General features: G+C 41.3%; 1 long non-coding RNA gene across 1 annotated transcript; it reads left to right on the top strand.

Moving 5' to 3' along the window:
* The first annotated feature begins 625 nt into the window (after positions 1–625).
* Positions 626–6,212, top strand: LOC119136974. The gene is made up of 3 exons (XR_005100829.1): positions 626–835; positions 3,237–3,241; positions 6,134–6,212. It is a non-coding gene; the product is annotated as an uncharacterized LOC119136974 (long non-coding RNA).
* The last annotated feature ends 494 nt before the right edge of the window (positions 6,213–6,706 follow it).

The following is a 6,706-nucleotide window of genomic DNA, read 5'->3' on the forward strand; positions in this document are numbered from 1 at the left end:
CTTGGGTGCTTCAGAGTGCCGAGTTTATCACTGCACATAAAGAAATGACCACCTGCAACGTTTGGTTTATGTTTTATGAGCATTTTTAATTGTATTGCTTAGAGCGCATTTTCTCGACGAGCTGAGCACTATTTCTAGTAAAAAGCGCTCTTGGGTGCTTCAGAGTGCCGGGTTTATCACTGCGCATGCAGAAATGACCACCTGCAACGTTTGGTTTATGTTTTATAAGCATTTTTTGTTTTATTGCTTAAATCGCATTTTCTCGACGAGCTGAGCACGTTTTCTGGATGGTGCCTCTCCCGTCACTCTGGTTAGGTTGGCATAGTAAAAAGCGCTCTTGGGGGCTTCAGAGTGCCCAGTTTATCACTGCGCATGCAGAAATGACCACCTGCAACGTTTGGTTTATGTTTTATAAGCATTTTTAGTTTTATTGCTTAAATCGCATTTTCTCGACGAGCTGAGCACGTTTTCTGGATGGTGCCTCTCCCGTCACTCTGGTTAGGTTGGCAAAGTAAAAAGCGCTTGTTAGGAAAATGTATATATATATTTTATCATGCGTTCTCTAATCGATGCTTTACCGCAATATTACTGCAATATATGCTTGCTGTTTGGCCTTGCGGTTTTTATGATGTACCACAGAAGAGAGAGGTTACAGCTGGGTCCGACAGGTCGCAGCGGACAACTCAGCAAAATGAAGACATCTACCAAGACAGTTCCTTTTAACAAAGACCCTTTTGATCTGATCAACAACATGCCTCATCGCTATCTCGCACCCCCCAATGAACCTGCAAGTGATCACTCATGTTTCCTGATTTCATCACAGACACAAAGAATGGTTGCTGATCACTCATACTCCTCATCACACTGTTCCTTTTTTAATATGTAACACCTTGTGATTTTTCTGCTTACGAGACAAAGCCCACGTTCTATTCCCCTCCCCTTTAGGGGCTTTATCTCATTTTGTGGGTAGGGCAAATCCAAATAAAAAGCGCAGGAGTGCATACAGATATTTAGTGTAGTGAGATTGTTGTAAGCGATCTGTACTGCACTCCTCGCGAGAAAAGAACTAATATTCCGTCTCACTTGTGGTTTGTTTGCTGATGCTCTTCTCTTAATAGTTATTCAGTCAGTGAATTAAACCTGACAGAAATTGGGGGCTCGTTCCGGGGTCTCGACACACCTGGCGGTTCCAGCGGACTCTTCGACGCAGGCGAAAATCCTCGGCCGAGGTAAACAAAAGCCCTTTGACGGGACTGTCTCGATCAGTCCGGCTGGACACCGGGAGGGTTGACGAGATCTTCCGAGGAGGAGAATCAGCAGACCGTGAGTAGGAATATTAATTCTACTGAAAAGGAATGAATGAGCTGTGACAAGAGGTCACTTGAAACGAGCAGTGACAAGAAGTCACTTAAAGACCTTGGGAATTCTAGACCCTGTCAAGTGCAATTTAGAAACAGTTAAATTCCGCAGGGGCGGTGTGGAGCCCCCTAACTTTTTACGTTAGTTAAATTCCGCAGTAGGAGTGCGGGCTCCTCTGTTATTAAAAAACGCGCGTGGTGTGATTGTGTATGGTTTGACTGAGAGTGATCTCATTAGAGCGCTACTCTATATAAACACACAGGATTGTAAACAGTGGCTTTGTGTGGATGCAGAGGCAAGAACTCTCCGCTCCCTTCGGGGAGGTGAAAGGAGACTTACCACACATCGAATTTTTAACCACTGTCCTGTGAATAAAGTTGGTTTTAGGACACTGTAGGTGCCATTCAAACTACCAACTCCAAAATTTAGAAAAATAAACCATGGGAAACTTAGATAGTAAGCGAAAGTCCCTACCCCGACATGAACTAAAATGCAAAGATTGGAAAATAAATGGAAAAGAATTACAAATAGCTTTTAAAAGTAAAATAAAGAATAAATCTGACAAGTAAGACGAGCAAAAAGGTGTTCTTAGTGGGATCTATGTGGTCTTATACGTATGTTGTGCGTCATCCTTTTGTGTTGGTGTGTGCGTGTGTGTGTGTGCGTGTGCGCGCAGAGGATCCTCATGAATGAGTGTGTGTATGTGTGCGCGAGTGAGATGTGTGTCCTATGGAAGACATCAGTAATGGAGAATGTTCAGGAAGCTGTTTAGGAATAATAGGAAAATTGAGAAGTAGGCGATAATGTGTTTAAGTTGGTTGGAGAAATTGAGATGAGCAGTGTGTGGCAGAAAGTGACTAGAACGGTGGCTTGATAGGACGAGAATAAGAGACAGCAAATGTTGTGTAGAAGACAGTGAAAGATGTTGAATGTGAACATGACGAAGGGCGCAACAGCAAAGCTGGCCTGCCCTTTGAGAGGGCGGGACTGATAAGCGTGCCTGCGATTGCGCGTAGTCGCGGGGCGGGGCTGTGCGCTTGGGCCTTTGCTATGCTTGTGTGGGCGGTGGGCCGGCATCATGGTTGTTGCAGGAAATGGCCAGCCTGTGACCAATCAACATTGATGCTGCGCCCCCCTCGCACGAGGGGTGCTATGGCTGCGGGCGAAGCAGGGAAAGTGTGAGTTTCTCAGAGAATGTCTGAATATTTGAAGCAGGGTGATGCTTAAGGAAGATGTGACAATATTTGCTTGAAGGATAAAAGGCACTGATGAGAAAAAAGTATAACCAAAACGTCAGAACAGAGGATGACGTTTGCGCAGCGTTGTTTGTTGGTATTGTTTGTGAGCTGTGTCTCTGCTGTTTTTGTGTTGTCTGTGTGCTGTCAGTGTTATGTGTTAAAATTGGCTAATGTAGGTGCACAAAGGAATTTGGAAGACTGTAGTCTATCTGATTTGCACCACAAAACAGAAGCAATTTTGTAAAAATAAGAAGAAAAGAAAGGCGAGCAATTTTTCTTGTGGGCAGAAACTGGTCCACACTGCATTAATGCCTAGCCCTGATGAAACAAAATTTGAGAGATGGAAAGAACTTGCTTTCTGGAATTGGATAAAGCAAAATTATTAAATAACAACATTTCAAAGCTATATTTAGAAGAAATAGTCGATTGGTTGTGTCAAGACTACACAAGTTTTTACATTTGAGAATAAGAGAATGATTGAGTTAGTTAAAGTTAAGAAACGACAACAATTGACTATTATATTAATTTACTGGCGGTTATTTTGTTGGTTTTTATCTTTTATTTTGATTGGTTTGACACCTTAGGGGAGGAAAGATTAAGATGTGGAACACCGGTTGAGACAACCGGTTACACATGCAGAACGTGTGCACTGGGACACATTTTAAAAGGTGTGTCAAATTAAATGATGATGAAATCATGTGACAATGTCTAATCATTTGCTAGCTGAGTCGCTCCCCTTTCGGGGAAGCCATCCATTTACTTGCTAAGCTAGTTGTGGAAGCAGTAGCTATATGCACGTGCGCAGTGCACACACACGAGACTGATAAGGTGTCAAGGGGTAACAAGCTTGCAGATAGAACCGCAAAACTGCAGCGCAGAAGACAGTTCAAATTGTACATACACAAGAAGCAGATTAAGTTACTGACACATTTTTAAAGATGTAAAGCGACAAAGTCCATAGACTGAAATTCAATTATGGACGAAAAGAGGGGCAAGGGTGGAGAATGGTATCTATAAATGACCAGAAGACTGACCTATCCTACAAAAAACCTATATAAATGGGCAGCAATATTGAGCCATGATGTGTGTCACATGGCTCAAGAGGAGGGATAGTGGGGCAGTTCATTCAGCTTTATACAACATGTGGATTTGATTCATATTCAAAACATTTTCAAAACAAAATTTTTTTGTAGAGTTTGTTTAACATGTGCTAAACACAATCCACAGGGTTATACTGCCTGGTCATAATAGATACATTCTCAAAATGGTTTGAATTGGCTTCAACAAAAACACTGAATGCCTTAACAGTGGCACAAAAACGTTATGTAAAGAAATAATAACGAGATATGGGATTTCAGAAATTAATTCTCATGACAGGACTGGTATAAAGTGTGAAAATGTGCATGGAAAAAACTGGAAGATCATGGACAAAATGTTTAGACCTGGTCAAACTGTTCATAAATATTACAATTACTGTGGGTTTAACCCCGTATGAAAAATTGTTTGGGCGACAATATAGATTACCATGTTTTAAAACCAAGTGGGATACTAAGGATGATTCAAATTTGGCATTTACATTTTATATTTATAATTAATATTTTAAAGGCAAAAAGAACAAAGCACGTTCTCATTAAGAGCATTGAAAACGAAACACTGGTGTTCTTCCAACGGGGAAGGGCCACATTGAATATTGATAATTACATCAACTGCCATTAAAATAGCAGAAAGGTCAGTTGAGGTGGTCCTAGCAAATTACAAAAGGGTAATTTCTTTTGAGGTAACGTTCAATCGGAAAAAGTGACCCAAAGGAAGCCTTACCTCTTAGAGAAATGCCGGGAACAAGAAAATGGAACAATGACGTTATTGCATGTAAGGTGGCTATCTTTGTTGCCATTTTGTTAACTTCAGCAATATGGTATTTGTGGGAACTAAGTCATAATGAGTAGGGGAGAGATGAGTGAACAACTTATATTGATCACTCCCAAAAAACAATGCTGCATTGTAGCAATTTAAAAAGATCAATTTGACCTTAGCAGGATGATCTGCTGTGTCGGATTTGGACTGCCATGAAAATATGATGTTTATATGTGTACTTTGTCAACAACCGCTGTAGATGTTAAAGAATGGGATGATTATATCTAAAATTAATGTGGATATTTTGTTTCAGGTAACTATAAGAGTTCCTGAAAAACGAAACAATTGATTGCTAATGGCAAAACAAGCTGTAAAGACAAGAAGCAAAAATTGAATATGTCATATGTATGGATTTGCGACCGATTCTTTATGTTGTATCGTTGCCATTGACCATAGATTGTGTGAATATCCATTGAAAAAAGAAAAAAGAAGCCATTGCTTTCAGAGAATGTAGTCAAGCTAAATTGTATATGTATCAACATGCCAAGATCTGGGAAAAAGCTGGAAAAACAAACAAACAAAATGTCTTTAAATTGAGAGGCGACGATGATCTGACTGAAATTGATGTAATCAGAGTCCCCAGAGGAGTTCCTGATTAATAAGAATTAATTGACCAAATTGTAGCAGGATGGGAGTCTTCCATTTGCTGGTGGTGTACGATGAACAAGAACGTCGACATGATAAATTACAACCATTGCAACATGCAGAAATTGGGCAAAGGACACAAGCGGGACTTGAGGCAGTGCACGAACAGCTAGCCACGCCTTCCCTAATGTCACACCAGAACCGCAATGCTCTTGTTATGTTGTTGTCTGAGAAAGGAAGGGTCTGCGCAATGTTCAGGGAACAATGCCGCACCTTCATCCAGAATGACACTGCCCCTGATGGGAGCCTGACGAAGGCGATTGCAAGCTTGCAATCCCTCAAAACGAGGATGAAAGAGCACAACAAGTGGATGACTGCTTTTGGGAAGTATAAAGCCCTTGTGTCCTCAATTACTGCTATACTCACCTTGTGTGGTTGTTGTTGTATTCCATGTCTCCGTGCTCTGTTTAATCGTCTCATCACTACAGCAATATCGCCCATGGAAGACAAGATGGCCGGGGTATGCCTAATGTCTGAACGCCAGCATGTTGATGATAACGATGATGATGATGGAATTTTTGCACTTGGGTTTACAGACTTCTTCCCAGATCTGGGTGTTTCCGAATGATAATATCGCAACGTTTATCCTTTCTTGGAGTAAACTTATTTGTGCTCATACTTGTGATCCTACGGCTGAAAATATTTTTGAAGTGGCCGCTTTTAGGTGATAAGATGGTCTCTGAGAACTTATGATAAACAGGAGGGAATTGTTAGGAAAATGTATATATATATTTTATCATGCGTTCTCTAATCGATGCTTTACCGCAATATTACTGCAATATATGCTTGCTGTTTGGCCTTGCTGTTTTTATGATGTACCACAGAAGAGAGAGGTTACAGCTGGGTCCGACAGGTCGCAGCGGACAACTCAGCAAAATGAAGACATCTACCAAGACAGTTCCTTTTAACAAAGACCCTTTTGATCTGATCAACAACATGCCTCATCGCTATCTCGCACCCCCCAATGAACCTGCAAGTGATCACTCATGTTTCCTGATTTCATCACAGACACAAAGAATGGTTGCTGATCACTCATACTCCTCATCACACTGTTCCTTTTTTAATATGTAACACCTTGTGATTTTTCTGCTTACGAGACAAAGCCCACGTTCTATTCCCCTCCCCTTTAGGGGCTTTATCTCATTTTGTGGGTAGGGCAAATCCAAATAAAAAGCGCAGGAGTGCATACAGATATTTAGTGTAGTGAGATTGTTGTAAGCGATCTGTACTGCACTCCTCGCGAGAAAAGAACTAATATTCCGTCTCACTTGTGGTTTGTTTGCTGATGCTCTTCTCTTAATAGTTATTCAGTCAGTGAATTAAACCTGACAGCGCTCTTGGGTGCTTCAGAGTGCCGAGTTTATCACTGCACATAAAGAAATGACCACCTGCAACGTTTGGTTTATGTTTTATGAGCATTTTTAATTGGATTGCTTAGAGCGCATTTTCTCGACGAGCTGAGCACTATTTCTAGTAAAAAGCGCTCTTGGGTGCTTCAGAGTGCCGGGTTTATCACTGCGCATGCAGAAATGACCACCTGCAACGTTTGG

The sequence above is a fragment of the Syngnathus acus genome, chromosome 17 (genome assembly GCF_901709675.1).
Source record: "Syngnathus acus chromosome 17, fSynAcu1.2, whole genome shotgun sequence".
NCBI classification, from domain to species: domain Eukaryota; kingdom Metazoa; phylum Chordata; class Actinopteri; order Syngnathiformes; family Syngnathidae; genus Syngnathus; species Syngnathus acus.